The sequence below is a fragment of the Saccopteryx bilineata genome, chromosome 12, assembly GCF_036850765.1.
Source record: "Saccopteryx bilineata isolate mSacBil1 chromosome 12, mSacBil1_pri_phased_curated, whole genome shotgun sequence".
NCBI lineage: Eukaryota > Metazoa > Chordata > Mammalia > Chiroptera > Emballonuridae > Saccopteryx > Saccopteryx bilineata.
Window position 1 is genome coordinate 17,271,792 of NC_089501.1, and position 17,033 is coordinate 17,288,824.

The following is a 17,033-nucleotide window of genomic DNA, read 5'->3' on the forward strand; positions in this document are numbered from 1 at the left end:
ATCATACAGGTTTCTGGAGCATTTCATAACAAATACTTTTCTCTTTTGAAAGACACAATGATGGAAGGGCTAAAAAACATGTTTAATGCCTTTAAAAGGCTCAAAATTTTAAGCAATCTATAAGACTTTGGCTTCATAATTTCAGATAACATTAAATACTGTATTTTTAAAACCTTGGTTTTCAGAATTTTAAAAAATAATTTATGTGCTATTTTTTAAAAAAGAAAATAATTATTAGGGTAAAAAAATGTTTGTGGAAGTGTCTAGGAGAGTGTCTGGCACAGAGCTGACTCAGGGAAGTGATGATTCTCATTCTTTATCCCTCTCTGACCAAAAGAAAGGGGATAACATTTTGCAAACACAGGCATAGAAACTTCTCAGAGATGCTAAAATCTCCTCTTCAAACAGCAGTTTTCCTATCTGGGAATTTTTTTTCCTAAAATATTTATTTATTATTTTACAGAGAAAGAGGAAAGGAGAGAAAAAGACACAGAAACATCCATCTGTTTCTGTATGTGCCCTGACTAGGAATCAAACCCATAACCTTTGTATATTGAAATGATGCTCTAACCAACGGAGTCATCTGGCCAGGGCTTGTACCCTGGAATTTTACTTTATTTTATTTTTACTTATTACTGTTCTTTAAAATCCTTAATTGATATTACAAAAGGCAATTGCATCAAGACAAGACAGTTTTATATACTTTCATGAAGATTTAGGGCAAACCAAATGTAGAATTCACATTTCTTCTTGAACTATTTATTTCAAATTGTTGCATAATACCCTAAATGAGAAACTTTCCTCTAGTTGCCTGTTAATGCCCTAAAAATCCTTTAATACAGTACAAATTGGTACCAGTCCATAGGCCATTTGGTACCAATCCGCAGAGAAAGAATAAATAACTTACATTATTTATGTTTTATTTATATTTAAGTCTGAATGATGTTTTATTTTTTTTTAAATGACCAGATTCCCTCTGTTACATCTGTCTAGGACTCACTCTTGACGCTTGTCTCGGTCACGTGATACATTTATGCGTCCCACCCTAAAGGCCGGTCAGTGAAAATATTTTCTGACATTAAACCGGTCCTGGCTCAAAAAAGGTTGGGGACCACTGCTTTAATACAAGACAAACCTTTTATTTCACAATTACGGATTAGGCTTAAATCTGCAAATGTAATTTGAAAAGAGTAGCAATTTAACTTTAACTCACCTCAAAATTGAAAAGACTGATGTGTGAGCCTCTTTGCAAGTCAGAGTTTGGTGGAAGAAGAGAAGATTAGAGTGCTGTGTGGCAAGGAGAGACCAAAGGTGAGGAGGTGAAGGGGAAATGAGCTATGCAGAGCAAACTTTGCCTTTTACCAACAGACTCCTCTTATGCCTTTCTACTTTCCTGTTTCTTTCTTTCCCTGTCTCTGACATCAAACACTCTCTTCTTTGTGAGGGGGATAGCTAAGTGCATATTTTCAGGATTGTGAAGATCAAGAGGAACCAAGCTAGACATCGCCGTGCATTCTTTTCAGGTGTTCTGGATTAAAGAGTTGATCTTGGGGTGGGATTTAAAAGAAAAATAAAAAAGACCATTGTAATTTTCATGGTGGTGTTTCCTAGCCCTAAAATTATAGAAAGTGATTCTTCCTTCCTTTTTTAAAAGAAGTCTTGCTATGATGGTAACATGTTACCTGAGGAGCCACTAAGCCACTTCACCCGCAGGTGTTGTAAGGTACCAAAAACTACAGAATTAATATTAATATTTTAAGAGGCTTGGAGAACATTTTATTAATTTGGGTTTAGGTGTGCAGAGAAATTGTGAGAATAGTCTCTGTACTGTGTGATTGGCATAGTCAGGATGGCCCTTGGCGTTGTATTGTAAATGCAAAGGAGAGGAAAACATGGATCCCCAGACATTCCACCACACCTGTGGGGAAAGGGGTGAATGGCTAGCCTGGTGCAGGGAGAGAAAAGCCAAAATATACCTTTTCTTATAGCAATGAGCCATTTGCAGACATTTTTCGCCACAGAAACTACCTCTCTTATGTAAATGCGTGTGGTTAACACGTGTGACTCTAGACAGAGAAATAGCAGATAAACACTAGATAATATAGGAAAGCCTTTTAATATGTAAAGAGACATCTTTCTACCAATGTGTTGATTTGTAAATTTTGTTTTCTCCAAAAGGATGTATGGCTTGCAAATTGAACATGGTCCTATCATGTTAAAGGACATATGACTATAACCAATAGTGGTAAGGGGCTCCTAATTACAATTTTGCTTCTGTACTTCCCCCTTACAAAACTATAAAAACTAAGTAGAACAAAGGGCCGGCGCGCTCTCCTTCAGATTTCTGTCGGAGTGGCTGCCGCTTGGCCAAGCTAGTCAATAAAGCTTTGGTGTATAATCGACGGACTTTGTTCATGTCTTCAATGTTTTGGGTCCCTCCGGATTAGGATTAACATTACCTAGTGTTAATGTATACAAGTCATAAATAACTGAATTTATGAATATTTTTCAGGGCTATAGTATGAATTTTTCAAACTTAAAAGTCAATTGTTTTACATAATCTTCATTCACTTCTTTCTCATGTTAAATAAGACAAAAAATATTAACATCTATTTCTGTGATTTACAAGACACGATCACTATTTTATTTCCTCTCTGAATTTTTTTTTGCTCTTCTAACCTGCTCGCAGTTTGCTGAAGGTCAGGCTAAATGAATATTGGCTTCTATTGATTAGAATCGATAACCAGTGGGTGGTAAAGTTGAGTGAAGTTCAGAAAATTGCAGGGCAGACCCAACAAGACAGGGATGTGGGGTACAATGGATTTGAGGCACAGCATGGGCCCATGTAATTCAACATGACCTTTTTGGTTTCCCATGCAGGAGTGTACTATTTATTGGCAATTAGAGAATTTAGTAGAAACTGTGTGAAGTTTATTGAGTCTAAAGTTTTATATTGAATTTCTTGGCCTGATTGTGTAGCAGCTGCAAAGTTTTCTATCAAGAGATATTTGGACTTTTGTTTCTAAGAAAATTATCTAGATGGTAATCTTCTCTTTTACTCTTTCTGCTCTTTTCCCTACTTCTAACACGACTACCATGGGAAGAGCCCACTTAAGAAATAATTTACTGAAAATCAAAAAACTCCTTCAAGGACATTTTAGTGTTTAACAATTATAATGAAAAAGTTCTTCCCTTTTTGTGTAAGAAAGATCAACTAAAAATAGTCAAATAGGAAAAGCTGTTTTAAAAAAAAAGAGGAATATATACACAATCAGATTTTTCTTTTCTAAGAAGGGGGGTCATATATCTTGTGAATTTATGCTTATAGGACAAAATAATTTATTATGGATTGAAATTTACCTTATGAACTGTAAAAAAATTTCATTGCTTTTTAGGGTTCCTTCTCTCTGACTGACAGCATTTCATTTGCCTAATGTCAATAGCCTTATTTTAGTTATATTTTCCTGTGTATATTCTCAAGCTCTTTGGTACTATTAATTCTCAATTTAAGAGAAGATTTTACCATTTTAACTTTGTACATCCTCAAGAATTAATTACAATTACTTTCTAAAATATATATACATATATGCATACATATGTATATACTTTTATTTTGAAAATAAATCAAGATTCCGCAAAGACTAATAACAAAGGCACGACACAGTTCCTTCCTATGACAGTGATATAACCCAATTTTTGATGTAAGTTGAAATACACTCTAGCTTAACACAAACAAAACACTTGCACTTTTAACAATCCAAAATGGTGTAGATAAGCATATCAGGGGACGCCAACTCCCTCACTCATATGCCGCGTTACTGCGTATTCTTCTGCCACAGGCAAACTAGTTCACCCATGTAGTCCATAAGTACAAGGCTAACAGCGTAAGCCAAATCACGTCTCAATTTTTTAAAAGTTTTATGGTAGTGAGCATCATAAACTTGAAACATCATATGTCTAGACTGTCATATCCCGAAGGCCCCTGAATTCCTTTCCAAAAAGTGTAAGATTAACTAGAGCAACTCAGAGTAGTCAGTGATTTTACCACATTTATCAAAAATGTCTCTCTTTTCTATTGTGCAATTGGAAAAAGTATGAGGCAGAGGTGCTGATTCATTCAGAGAAATAGTGTGTTTAATGTTTAAAAGTGGGAAATAAATTTTTCTTATATTGATGCCTTGGGAATTGAATCCAAGAGAACTACAGCCGTAATATAAATCATCTTGGAAGTAAAATTCTGTAAAATAAATTAATCTTTAAAGGTGCTCAACTAATATTATAATTTATTGACAGTATGGAGGTAACATATGCTAAAGAATTAGATAGCAATCTCCAGCAATAAATTAAATAAAAATTTGAATTACAGATCAGGATTCCATTAATGCTAACTGATTTTTATTTAAATACCTAAAATTTTTTCATTTTATTTATACTACTAAACAAAAGAGTAGCAAAACACTTGGAATTTTGGTGCTTTTGTTTTAGTTTAATATTGCCATTAAGAAATTAGGAATTAAGTAGAATTTTGGAGTGAAGAAAAGTATAAAAATCGGCCCTGGCCGGTTGGCTCAGTGGTAGAGCGTCGGCCTGGCGTGCGGAGGTCCCGGTTCGATTCCCAGCCAGGGCACACAGGAGAAGCACCCATTTGCTTCTCCACCCCTCCCCCTCTCCTTCCTCTCTGTCTCTCTCTTCCCCTCCCGCAGCCAAGGCTTCATTGGAGCAGGGATGGCCCTGGCGCTGGGGATGGCTCCTTGGCCTCTGCTCCAGGTGCTGGAGTGGCTCTGGTCGCAACAGAGCGATGCCCCAGAGGGGCAGAGCATCGCCCCTGGTGGGCGTGCCGGGTGGATCCCGGTCGGGCGCATGCGGGAGTCTGTCTGACTGTCTCTCCCCGTTTCCAGCTTCAAAAAAATACAAAAAAAAAAAAAAAAGAAAAGAAAAGTATAAAAATCATTTTCCCAGAAGAAATAAAAAAGTTCTTTTATAAGGTCAGATTTTAATACAGGGGGTCCTCAGGTTACAACAGTCTTGACATATGACATTTTGAGTTTACAACACTCACTCCCATAAAATCTTTAAAAATTGAGATGTGAGTGTTTCGGCTTACACCGCTAATGTTGTACTTATGGACGAAGTGGGCGAACTAGTTTGGTTGTCCATGGTGGAAGAATACGCAGCACAGTGTACAGTACAGTATATTTATGTCCTTTTCCTTTTTCTGAGGCTTAGTTGTGTTTCTATGTTCTAGAGTATGATTTTACAACTGTGTTAAGATAAGATAAGTAAGTGACTTAGGCTAGGGTGTGTTTCAATTTACACCAAAATTTGGGTTGCGTCACTGTCATAGGAACAGGACTGTGTTGTAACCTGAGGATCCCCTGTATATTCATTTTAACTGGTTACAGTATCTTATATTTTGTATGTTAAAATTCAAATAAGGATGACGTCAGAGTAATGGCGGAGCAGGAAGCGATACCGATAAATCTCCCCCAAAACTCAACAAGATCTTCAACCAGAAACAGAAAAACCTATACTTGGAGCTTCCAGATTCTTCGCAATACACCCAAAGGTATGATTGAGTGAAAAATTGGCTAAATATATAACCAAACCCCGAAGGAAATAGGGAGTAAGAAATGCTCCGCCTTCCTCACTAACCTAAACAGGGCGGCTTTCTCTGGTAACTGTGAATATAGAAACTGAGGCGGGCAAAGGGGGTGAATAGATCCAGGCCGCCGCAGCAAAAACGGCCGAACCAGGCTGTGGCTCAGAGATCCAAGCCGAGGAAAATCTGATCCTGTGGCAACCCGGGCAATACAAGCTAACACTCGCGCCAAACCCAAACAAAGAAAGACAAGCGGAGCGGCCATTTTACCCGGTCTCCTGGTCGGTGCGCAGTTAGTGGAAGAGAGATTTCTTCCTAAGCCGCGGAAGTGGGTGCCCGTGTTGCCCCACGGAGAGGCAGGGTCAGAGGCCTTTCTGTGGGCTGAGGGCAGAGTCTCTGGGCAGCCCCAGCGCCCTGGGAAAGCCACGCACGGGAGGGAGTGAGAACTAATCCCAACGGTGGAGATTTTCCGTGCTGGAGGCTGTTTCACTCAGAGGGAACCGCGGCCGGCCTCATATCCTGGTTTGCGCGCGCAGATAAGGAGTGAGCGATTCCTCCGAGTGCCTCGGCAGTGCGCGCCCGTGTTATCGCAGAGAGGGGCAGAGTCAGGGGCCTTTGTGTGGGCCAAAGCGGAATCTCGGGCCGCCCCGGCGCCTTGCAAAAGCCGCACACGGGGACGGAGCGAGACTCAATTGCAACGCTGCAACTTTTCCCTGCGGTTGGGGGTTTCACTCAGAGCGTGAGACTGCTGGCCGGATATCCTGGTTGCAGACAGTGAGTGAGAGTTTCCTTCAAGCGCCCCCCAGAAGTGGGCGCCCGCTTGTGTTACCGGATAGAGTGGCAGAGCCAGAGGTCTTCGAGTGGGAGGAAAGCCCGCCTGATTATGCTAGCAGCTCTGACTGACTGAGCCTTACCCAGAGCCCTGTGCTGAGTGGAAATAGAGTGGGGAGTTGCCAGCAATTTGAGCATCTTACTATCCAGGCAGAGGCAGCAGCAACCCCATACCTGGACTATCAGGCTACTAATTGAGGAAGGAAAGACTAGGAGAAAGGCTCCAGGAACACGGACTCTCTCACTGTCGGAGCCTATAAATGCTAATGAGCCTCGACTCCCAACGAGAATAAAGCACAATACATGACATTGCCATAGAGACTTATCAACTGCAAACCTCTACCTGAGCGTGCCAAAGGGGCAGAACCCGGGGTACAGAGTCACCGACCAGGAAGAGGGAGAGAAAAGAAAAAGCAAGAAGATAACCTCTCAAAATCAAGAATAATCTGCAGACTTTATAACTTATCCCATTTTATTATATTTGTTCGTTTGTTTCTCTTATCTTCATTCTTGAGACTTTTTTTTCCTCCTCCAATTTGGCCGATTAACTCTCTACCGGTCTTACTCTCTCCTCTCCTTGAACTACACTACCCATAAGTGTTACATCTCCCATTATCATTTCTCTTCTCTTCCTTTCTCTCTATGAGGGTTGCACTCCAAAACCCTTAACTCTCTCTCTCTCTCTCTCCTTTCTTTTTCCTTCTTTTAGTGGTTCCCTCTTTTTTTCTCTCTCTCTCTTTCTTTTCTCCCTCTATATTAGTTTCTTCCTTTCTCCTTTACATCTCCTCTCATTCAAACCTCAATAACAAACAAATTATCTTATCTGGGACTCAAACCTATGTTTGTGGCATTTTGGGGGGTTTTTACTTCACCTTTTTCACTCACTAGCAGTGCTCCCATCCCTGGCTCTCCATATTATCTAGTTCTTGTTCCACTAAATACAATAGTAAGTTTTTAATTTGTCCCCCCATTTTTCCATTTTCCTCTTATTCCTCTCATCATAACTCTTAGAAAACCAACACCTAAAAGCAAATCATTTTATTCTTGACCCAAATTTTTTCCTTATTTGCTTTTTGTGGGTCCATACGCTCTTTTTTTTTTTCTTTTTTCTTTTTTTTTTTTTTTCCTTTTTTTTTTTCTTTCTCTCTTTTTTGCCCCTTTATTACTTTTCCCCAATTCAGGCCCTCCATCACAGGCATTGTTTGTTATAACTCACAGTCCACCACAAGATTTTCTCAAGAAAGAGGGGAAAGGAGAGGAGAGGAAAAAAAGAGGGGGGGAATAATTTCCTTTTTTAAAAAAATTTTTATTTTATTTTATTTTTCTTTATTTCATTATTATTTTTTTTTAAAAAAAACAACTCTTTTTGATTTGTTATTTTTTTATTTTTTTTAACTTTTTATTCTTTATTAAATCTCATTAATACTATCAACAAAACCACCCTCAGATGCCATTAAGAAAGAGAAAATCGAATATCATGGATACAAAAGAAAGAGAGGTAACACAGCTAGATGAGGAAAAATCTATGGAGAAAAAATTTAATATATTGGAAACCTTGGAGCTAAATGACAGAGAATTCAAGATAGAAATCCTAAAAATCCTCCGAGATATACAAGAAAACACAGAAAGGCAATATAGGGAGATCAGAAAACAACTCCATGAACACAAAGAATATATGTCCAAGGAAATTGAAATTATAAAAACAAATCAAACAGAGATGAAAAACTCAATTCACGAGCTGAAAAACGAAGTAACAAGCTTAGCTAATAGAACAGGTCAGATAGAAGAGAGGATTAGTGAAATAGAAGACAAGCAACTTGAGGCACAACAGAGAGAAGAAGAAAGAGACTCAAAAATTAAAAAAAATGAGATAGCCCTACAAGAATTATCTGACTCCATCAAAAAGAATAACATAAGAATAATAGGTATATCAGAGGGAGAAGAGAGAGAAAATGGAATGGAGAACATACTTAAACAAATCATTGATGAGAACTTCCCAAGCCTGTGGAAAGAAATAAAGCCTCAAGTTCAAGAAGCAAACAGAACTTCAAGTTTTCTTAACCACAACAAACCTACTCCAAGGCATATCATAATGAAATTGACACAAACCAACAGCAAAGAAAAAATTCTCAAGGCAGCCAGGGAAAAGAAGAATACAACATATAAAGGAAGGCCCATTAGATTATCATCAGATTTCTCAGCAGAAACTCTACAAGCTAGAAGAGAGTGGACCCCAATATTTAAAGTCCTGAAAGAGAGGAACTTTCAGCCACGAATACTATACCCATCAAAGCTATCCTTCAAATACGAAGGAGAAATAAAAACATTCACAGATACAGAAAAGATGAGGGAATTTATCATCAGAAAACCCCCACTCCAGGAATTACTAAAGGGGGTTCTCCAATCAGATACAAAGAACAAAAAAAAAAACAGAGCCACAAGTAAAAGCTCCAAGAAGAACACAATAAAACCAAATTTAAACTGTGACAACAACAAAAAGAAAGAGGGGGAGAAGACGGAGATTAACAGTAGCAAAGGACGATGGAGTGCAAAAGTACTCACAAAATAGTTCGCTACAATGAACAGGGTAGGGACCCTTTTCATTACTCAAAGGTAACCACCATTGAAAAAACCACCACAGAAGCACATGAGATAAAAAAGATAGCAACAGAGGAAAGATGTATGGAATACAACCAAATAAAAACAAAAGATAGAAAAACGAAAGAGAAGGATCAAACAAGACACAAAACTAACAGAAAGCAAGATATAAAATGGCAATAGGGAACTCACAAGTATCAATAATTACACTAAATGTAAATGGATTAAACTCACCAATAAAAAGGCACAGAGTAGCAGAATGGATTAAAAAAGAAAATCCAACTGTATGCTGCCTACAGGAAACTCATCTAAGTAACAAGGATAAAAACAAATTCAAAGTGAAAGGCTGGAAAACAATACTCCAAGCAAATAACATCCAAAAAAAAGCAGGTGTAGCAATACTCATATCGGATAATGCTGACTACAAGACAGGAAAAGTACTTAGAGACAAAAATGGCCATTTCATAATGGCTAAGGGGACACTGAATCAAGAAGATATAACAAGTCTTAATATATATGCACCAAACCAAGGAGCACCAAAATATATAAGACAGCTACTTATTGATCTTAAAACAAAAACTGACAAAAATACAATCATACTTGGAGACCTCAATACACCGCTGACGGCTCTAGATCGGTCATCCAAACAGAGAATCAACAAAGACATAGTGGCCTTAAACAAAACACTAGAGCACCTGGATATGATAGACATCTACAGGACATTTCATCCCAAAGTGACTGAGTATACATTTTTCTCCAGTGTACATGGATCATTCTCAAGAATTGACCATATGTTGGGCCACAAAAACAATATCAGCAAATTCAGAAAAATTGAAGTTGTACCAAGCATATTTTCTGATCATAAAGCCTTGAAACTAGAATTCAACTGCAAAAAAGAGGAAAAAAATCCCACAAAAATGTGGAAACTAAACAACATACTTCTAAAAAATGAATGGGTCAAAGAAGAAATAAGTGCAGAGATCAAAAGATATATACAGACTAATGAAAATGACAATACGACATATCAGAATCTATGGGATGCAGCAAAAGCAGTGATAAGAGGGAAGTTCATATCGCTTCAGGCATATATGAACAAACAAGAGAGAGCCCAAGTGAACCACTTAACTTCCCACCTTCAGGAACTAGAAAAAGAAGAACAAAGACAACCCAAAACCAGCCGAAGAAAGGAGATAATAAAAATCAGAGCAGAAATAAATGAATTAGAGAACAGAAAAACTATAGAAAAAATTAATAGAACAAGGAGCTGGTTCTTTGAAAAGATCAACAAAATTGACAAACCCTTGGCAAGACTTACCAAGGAAAAAAGAGAAAGAACTCATATAAACAAAATACAAAATGAAAGAGGAGAAATCACCACGGACACCGTAGATATACAAAGAATTATTGTAGAATACTATGAAAAACTTTATGCCACTAAATTCAACAACCTAGAAGAAATGGATAAATTCCTAGAACAATACAACCTTCCTAGACTGAGTCAAGAAGAAGCAGAAAGCCTAAACAGACCTATCAGTAGAGAAGAAATAGAAAAAACCATTAAAAACCTCCCCAAAAATAAAAGTCCAGGCCCTGACGGCTATACCAGCGAATTTTATCAAACATTCAAAGAAGACTTGGTTCCTATTCTACTCAAAGTCTTCCAAAAAATTGAAGAAGAAGCAATACTTCCAAACACATTTTATGAGGCCAACATAACCCTCATACCAAAACCAGGCAAGGATGGCACAAAAAAAGAAAACTACAGACCAATATCTCTAATGAATACAGATGCTAAAATACTAAACAAAATACTAGCAAATCGAATACAACAACATATTAAAAAAATAATACATCATGATCAAGTGGGATTCATCCCAGAATCTCAAGGATGGTTCAACATACGTAAAACGGTTAATGTAATACACCATATCAACAAAACAAAGAACAAAAACCACATGATCATATCAATAGACGCAGAAAAGGCTTTCGATAAAATACAACACAATTTTATGTTTAAGACTCTCAACAAAATGGGTATAGAAGGAAAATATCTCAACATGATAAAGGCCATATATGATAAACCATCAGCTAACATCATATTAAATGGCACTAAACTGAAGGCTTTCCCCCTTAAATCAGGAACAAGACAGGGTTGTCCACTCTCTCCACTCTTATTTAATGTGGTACTAGAGGTTCTAGCCAGAGAAATCAGACAAGACAAAGAAATAAAAGCATCCATATCGGAAAAGAAGAAGTAAAGGTATCACTTTTTGCAGATGATATGATCCTATACATCGAAAACCCCAAAGAATCCACAAAAAGACTACTAGAAACAATAAGCCAATACAGTAAGGTCGCAGGATACAAAATTAACATACAGAAGTCAATAGCCTTTCTATATGCCAACAATGAAACAACTGAGAACGAACTCAAAAGAATAATCCCCTTCACGATTGCAACAAAAAAAATAAAATACTTAGGAATAAACATAACAAAGAATGTAAAGGACTTATATAATGAAAACTATAAACCATTGTTAAGGGAAATCGAAAAAGATATAATGAGATGGAAGAATATACCTTGTTCTTGGCTAGGAAGAATAAATATAATCAAGATGGCTATATTACCCAAAGCAATATACAAATTTAATGCAATTCCCATCAAAATTCCAATGACATTTTTTAAAGAAATAGAGCAAAAAATCATCAGATTTATATGGAACTATAAAAAACCCCGAATAGCCAAAGCAATCCTAAAGAAAAAGAATGAAGCTGGGGGCATAACAATACCTGACTTCAAACTCTATTATAGGGCCACAACAATCAAAACAGCATGGTATTGGCAGAAAAATAGACACTCAGACCAATGGAACAGAATAGAAAGCCCAGAAATAAAACCACATATATATAGTCAAATAATCTTTGATAAAGGGGCCAACAACACACAATGGAGAAAAGAAAGCCTCTTCAATAAATGGTGCTGGGAAAACTGGAAAGCCACATGCAAAAGAATGAAACTGGACTACAGTCTCCCCCTGTACAAAAATTAACTCAAAATGGATCAAAGATCTAAACATAAGACCTGAAACAATTAAGTACATAGAAGAAGACATAGGTACTCAACTCATAGACCTGGGTTTTAAAGAGCATTTTATGAATTTGACTCCAATGGCAAGAGAAGTGAAGGCAAACATTAATGAATGGGACTACATCAGACTAAGAAGTTTTTGCTCAGCAAGAGAAACTGATAACAAAATAAACAGAAAGCCAACTAAATGGGAAATGATTTTTTCAAACAACAGCTCAGATAAGGGCCTAATATCCAAAATATACAAAGAACTCATAAAACTCAACAACAAACAAACAAACAATCCAATAAAAAAATGGGAAGAGGATATGAATAGACACTTCTCCCAGGAAGAAATACAAATGGCCAACAGATATATGAAAAGATGCTCATCTTCTTTAGCTATTAGAGAAATGCAAATCAAAACGGCAATGAGATACCACCTCACACCTGTTCGATTAGCTGTTATTAGCAAGTCAGGTAATAGCAAATGTTGGAGAGGTTGTGGAGAAAAAGGAACCCTCATACACTGTTGGTGGGAATGTAAAGTAGTACAACCATTATGGAAGAAAGTATGGTGGTTCCTCAAAAAACTGAAAATAGAACTACCTTATGACCCAGCAATCCCTCTACTGGGTATATATCCCCAAAACTCAGAAACATTGATACGTAAAGACACATGCAGCCCCATGTTTATTGCAGCATTGTTCACAGTGGCCAGGACATGGAAACAACCAAAAAGCCCATCAATAGATGACTGGATAAAGAAGATGTGGCACATATACACTATGGAATACTACTCAGCCATAAGAAATGATGACATCGGAACATTTACAGCAAAATGGTGGGATCTTGATAACATGATACGAAGCGAAATAAGTAAATCAGAAAAAAACAGGAACTGTATTATTCCATACGTAGGTGGGACATAATAGTGAAACTAAGAGACATTGATAAGAGTGTGGTGGTTACGGGGGGGAGGGGGGAATGGGAGAGGGATAGGGGGTGGGAGGGGCACAAAGAAAACAAGATAGAAGGTGACAGAGGACAATCTGACTTTGGGTGGTGGGTATGCAACATAATTGAAAGACAAGATAACCTGGACTTGTTATCTTTGAATATATGTATCCTGATTTATTGATGTCACCCCATTTAAAAAATAAAATTATAAAAAAAAAAATAAAAAAATAATTCAAATAAAAAACACAATCTTGGTTAGAGAACTCCAACAGTAATTTTGCAGATTTTGCAGACTGTCTCTAAGTTTATACCATTTTTTTACCAATTTAAATAAATCAAAAGGCACTTAAGTTTTTAAATAAATCAAATTCAATATTTGGTCTACTTTACTGTCTCTGGACTGATTTAGTTTGCCATGTAACAAATAACATAACTTATTTGTTAAAGATAGTGAACACAGAGTCTCAAACAGCTACAGGCTGATACAGCCACCATTTTATTTTTTTAAATGGGGCTCTGATGTGAAAATGTTAATTCCTAATTTTCCTATTTAGACAGCCCTGCCTAAAATAATTATACTCACTGTCATAGAGCAACAATCTTCTTTCAGCACTTGAAATAAGTTTTCAATGATGATAATATTAACCATTGAGTTCAGCAGAAAGAGCATTGGACCAGTAATCATAAGGTTTGCACTTTAGTTTCATTATTAAATAGCTCAATCTCTTAGATAAATTAGTGTCTCTTGACCACACTTTCCCTCTCAGATCTAAAATGAAAATTAGACTAAATGATTTATAGAGACTCTTATAGTTCAAATTCCTGTGACTTGTTCCAATCATACTCTTTTACCCAATCCATCTTCTGTATAAGATCATTGTACAAACAATATTAGAAACAAAATAAAAATAAAATATACTTAATTTTTATTGCAGAAATCAAACTAAAGTTTCCATTTCTATTTTATTAACCTATTGTATAATCAAGGCATGGAAAGAGAGAAAAAGAAACTGAGGGTGATAGAGAGATGACAGAGGAAAAAGAGACAGCACTTAAAAAGTTAGTTTTCTATACTTCATAATTTTTCGATATCAAAAATCTTCAAGGTCTAGCCTGTAAAGGTGCTAAAAAATAAAAAAAAAACAAATATAACAAGAGTTCTGTAAGTGGGTAACAATATTTAAACAACTTTATACCGTCATTTCAAAGTGACTTCTTATAGCTAATATGAGTTGTTCCATTACAGTTAGAATTAAAAACTAAGGAAGCTTGTTTGAAGCAAGCTTAATGTGTTTTCTTTTTTCACACCTAAAGACTGCTAATTTGCCACTGCAAATATATGACTAAATACCACAGTTATTCATCATTTTGACTCTACAGCAAAATGAGCAGTAGCCAAGCTACTAAAAGGCAGAGAGGATGTCATTTAATATCTTTTTCTCTTTCCAGACATCCAGATACATCAAGACACTAAAAAGACAGAGTCATGCAGCCTTAGAATGTTCAATGTCTTATAAAAAATAATTTTGGTAATGGATATGATGAACAATCTATTCATTAAATCAGTCATTGATATGAAAGGAAATTAGGAGTTGTCCATACGTAGTAAATAAGCACATAAACATTGAAAGTAAATTGAGGAATATTAAACAATGAAACTAAATAAATGTTTAACTTATCTATTACTTAGAGTAGCAGAAATTTTTATTCTCTTAAAAAACTTAAGATAAGTAATATATAAAAGATTCAAGAAAATGATACCTTTTGTTGTTTTTCAGAATATTTGATATTTTAAAAAATAAAGTCAGCAGGTACAAATAGTCTATTAGATGCCAGATATTTATGTTGCTTTGGATGTTGATGTTAAAAATAAATTATACTGAAAGGGGAGAGAAATCAACCTTTTTACTGAGTATCTAGGTGAGCCTAGCCCTATGTTAAGTATTCTAAATTCATCTCATTGAATGAGTTTGTTGAAGGTCTGTGAGGCAGGATTTTTCTCTTTAGATCATAGGTCAGAGATCTTACAGTCATGAGGAACTAAAATGGTTTGACTGATTATACGTACTGACAGCAATAATTTAAATGTCTTTGGGCTTTTGTTTTAAAGATTCAATTTTTTTAAATAACTTTTTTTTATCAATGTTCATAAAGTTTATAACCAGCTAATTGCATTATTAACATTGTATCTGCTGTATCTGACTGACGGCCACAAAGCCAATGCATAGTGGACAGAAAAGAAGAAGGGATCACCAGTAAAGCTGTTGCAGGAGATATGTGTGACAGGGAGGGGGAGCATGCACTAACTACGCTTTCTTATTTTCATCTTCTTGATGCTCTGGCATCTGAGGCCTTGCTGACAGGGGAGGAACTGTCCCTCCCAGGGCTTTCCAACTCGTACAGATAACAAACAACTTGCCAGAAGCATGCCTTTCATTTGAAAGAGCAACCAATCCCGAGCCCATACTTAACCACCAGTTCCTTTATCTTACTCTCACACAAAGCCAGTATTCCCACTGCCCTAAATCACCCCAATCCAGAAACTAGAAAATTAGGGACCACACCGACAGACCAAAGCCTGCTCAAATTGTTCAAACTATCCATCTTATTCAAGCCTTTTCAGCTGCTTGCCCTACTTCACTCATTCCTTTCCCCAAAAAACACAATAGAGGTCCTGACCTACGCTTTCACCTTACTCCCTCCGCCTCCTGATCAACCCCAGTGCTTCCTCAAGCGGCCCTTCATGGCCCTTCCATCCCCCCTCCTCTTCAGAAGTGTAAGTCACAAACTCTCTTTACAAAGCAATCATCTCCTGATCTGTCAGTTGGGCCAAACCTGAATAAAAACAAAATTCTGAATGCATTTTAAACCAGTGCAATATTTAAATCACAATTAGTCCTGAAGATGCTCTCCTCTAGCTGAAAGGTCAAGGAGTAAAGAGGAATAAAATCTTCTCCTTCTATCACTGCAGCAACTTGAACAGGGAGAACTGAAGAAAAGCCAGAGGTCACGGCGAAGTTCAGAAAAGTCAGAGCAAATCAAGTAACCAGTTTTAACAGTCTTTGAAAGGACTATTGGCAAGTTTCATATATGCAGTTGAAATTGGTGATATCTAGAGTTACAGAAATATAGTTGATAAAAACTGTGTACCTAGAACTTGTGTAAAAATATGAGCATTTACAAAAGAAGACAGAAAATTAATTGTAGTTTGTATAAAAAGATCTGCTACAGTTTAGGCAATACTCAAATGCAGAACTGAGAAGTGCATCACTGGAGAACATCCAAGTAAAATTATGAAAAAAAGGGGACTCTTCCTGATATTTGAAGAAAGAAATGCCTGCCTACACCACGGGTTCATTATTCTAATAGGGAAGGGTTGAAAGAAAATATCACAACTACATTAAATATGAATTGTAGCTCCTCTACATAATCCTTCCACAGCATGAGTTTAGACTTAATTATAAATCTCCATCTAAACTAAATGGGCCCCACTAACAATTATAGTCATCATACTTAGGCCCAGCCTAAAATCACCAGGTAGGCACTTACCTGCATCCAAGCCACCTTAATAAGAAATTATTCCATCTTGGTATCAGTAATTTTGTTTGGTCCTAGTGAACAGACAACCATAGATGTAATCTCTTCGTTTTGATATTTCAAATTACTGAAGAATTAGGTTAGGGTGAAGGCTATTTGGGAGCAATCAAATTAATTGTTTGAATGTATTAACAATTAATTTGATTTACTACTTGATCAGTTTATATTTATATTGGTTTATCCATTAGTAAATATGGAGTACTACTTTGTGCCAAGCATTCTGCTAACTTCTAGGTAACAAGTGAGTATAAACTAAGCATGTTCCTTTAGAGTTCAGAGTACACTGGCAAGAGCAGATATTGGAAAAGCAACCTCACAAAAACTTAATCTACAATTGTGGTAAGTGCTATAAAGGAGGAAGTGCCTGACCTGTGGTGGCATA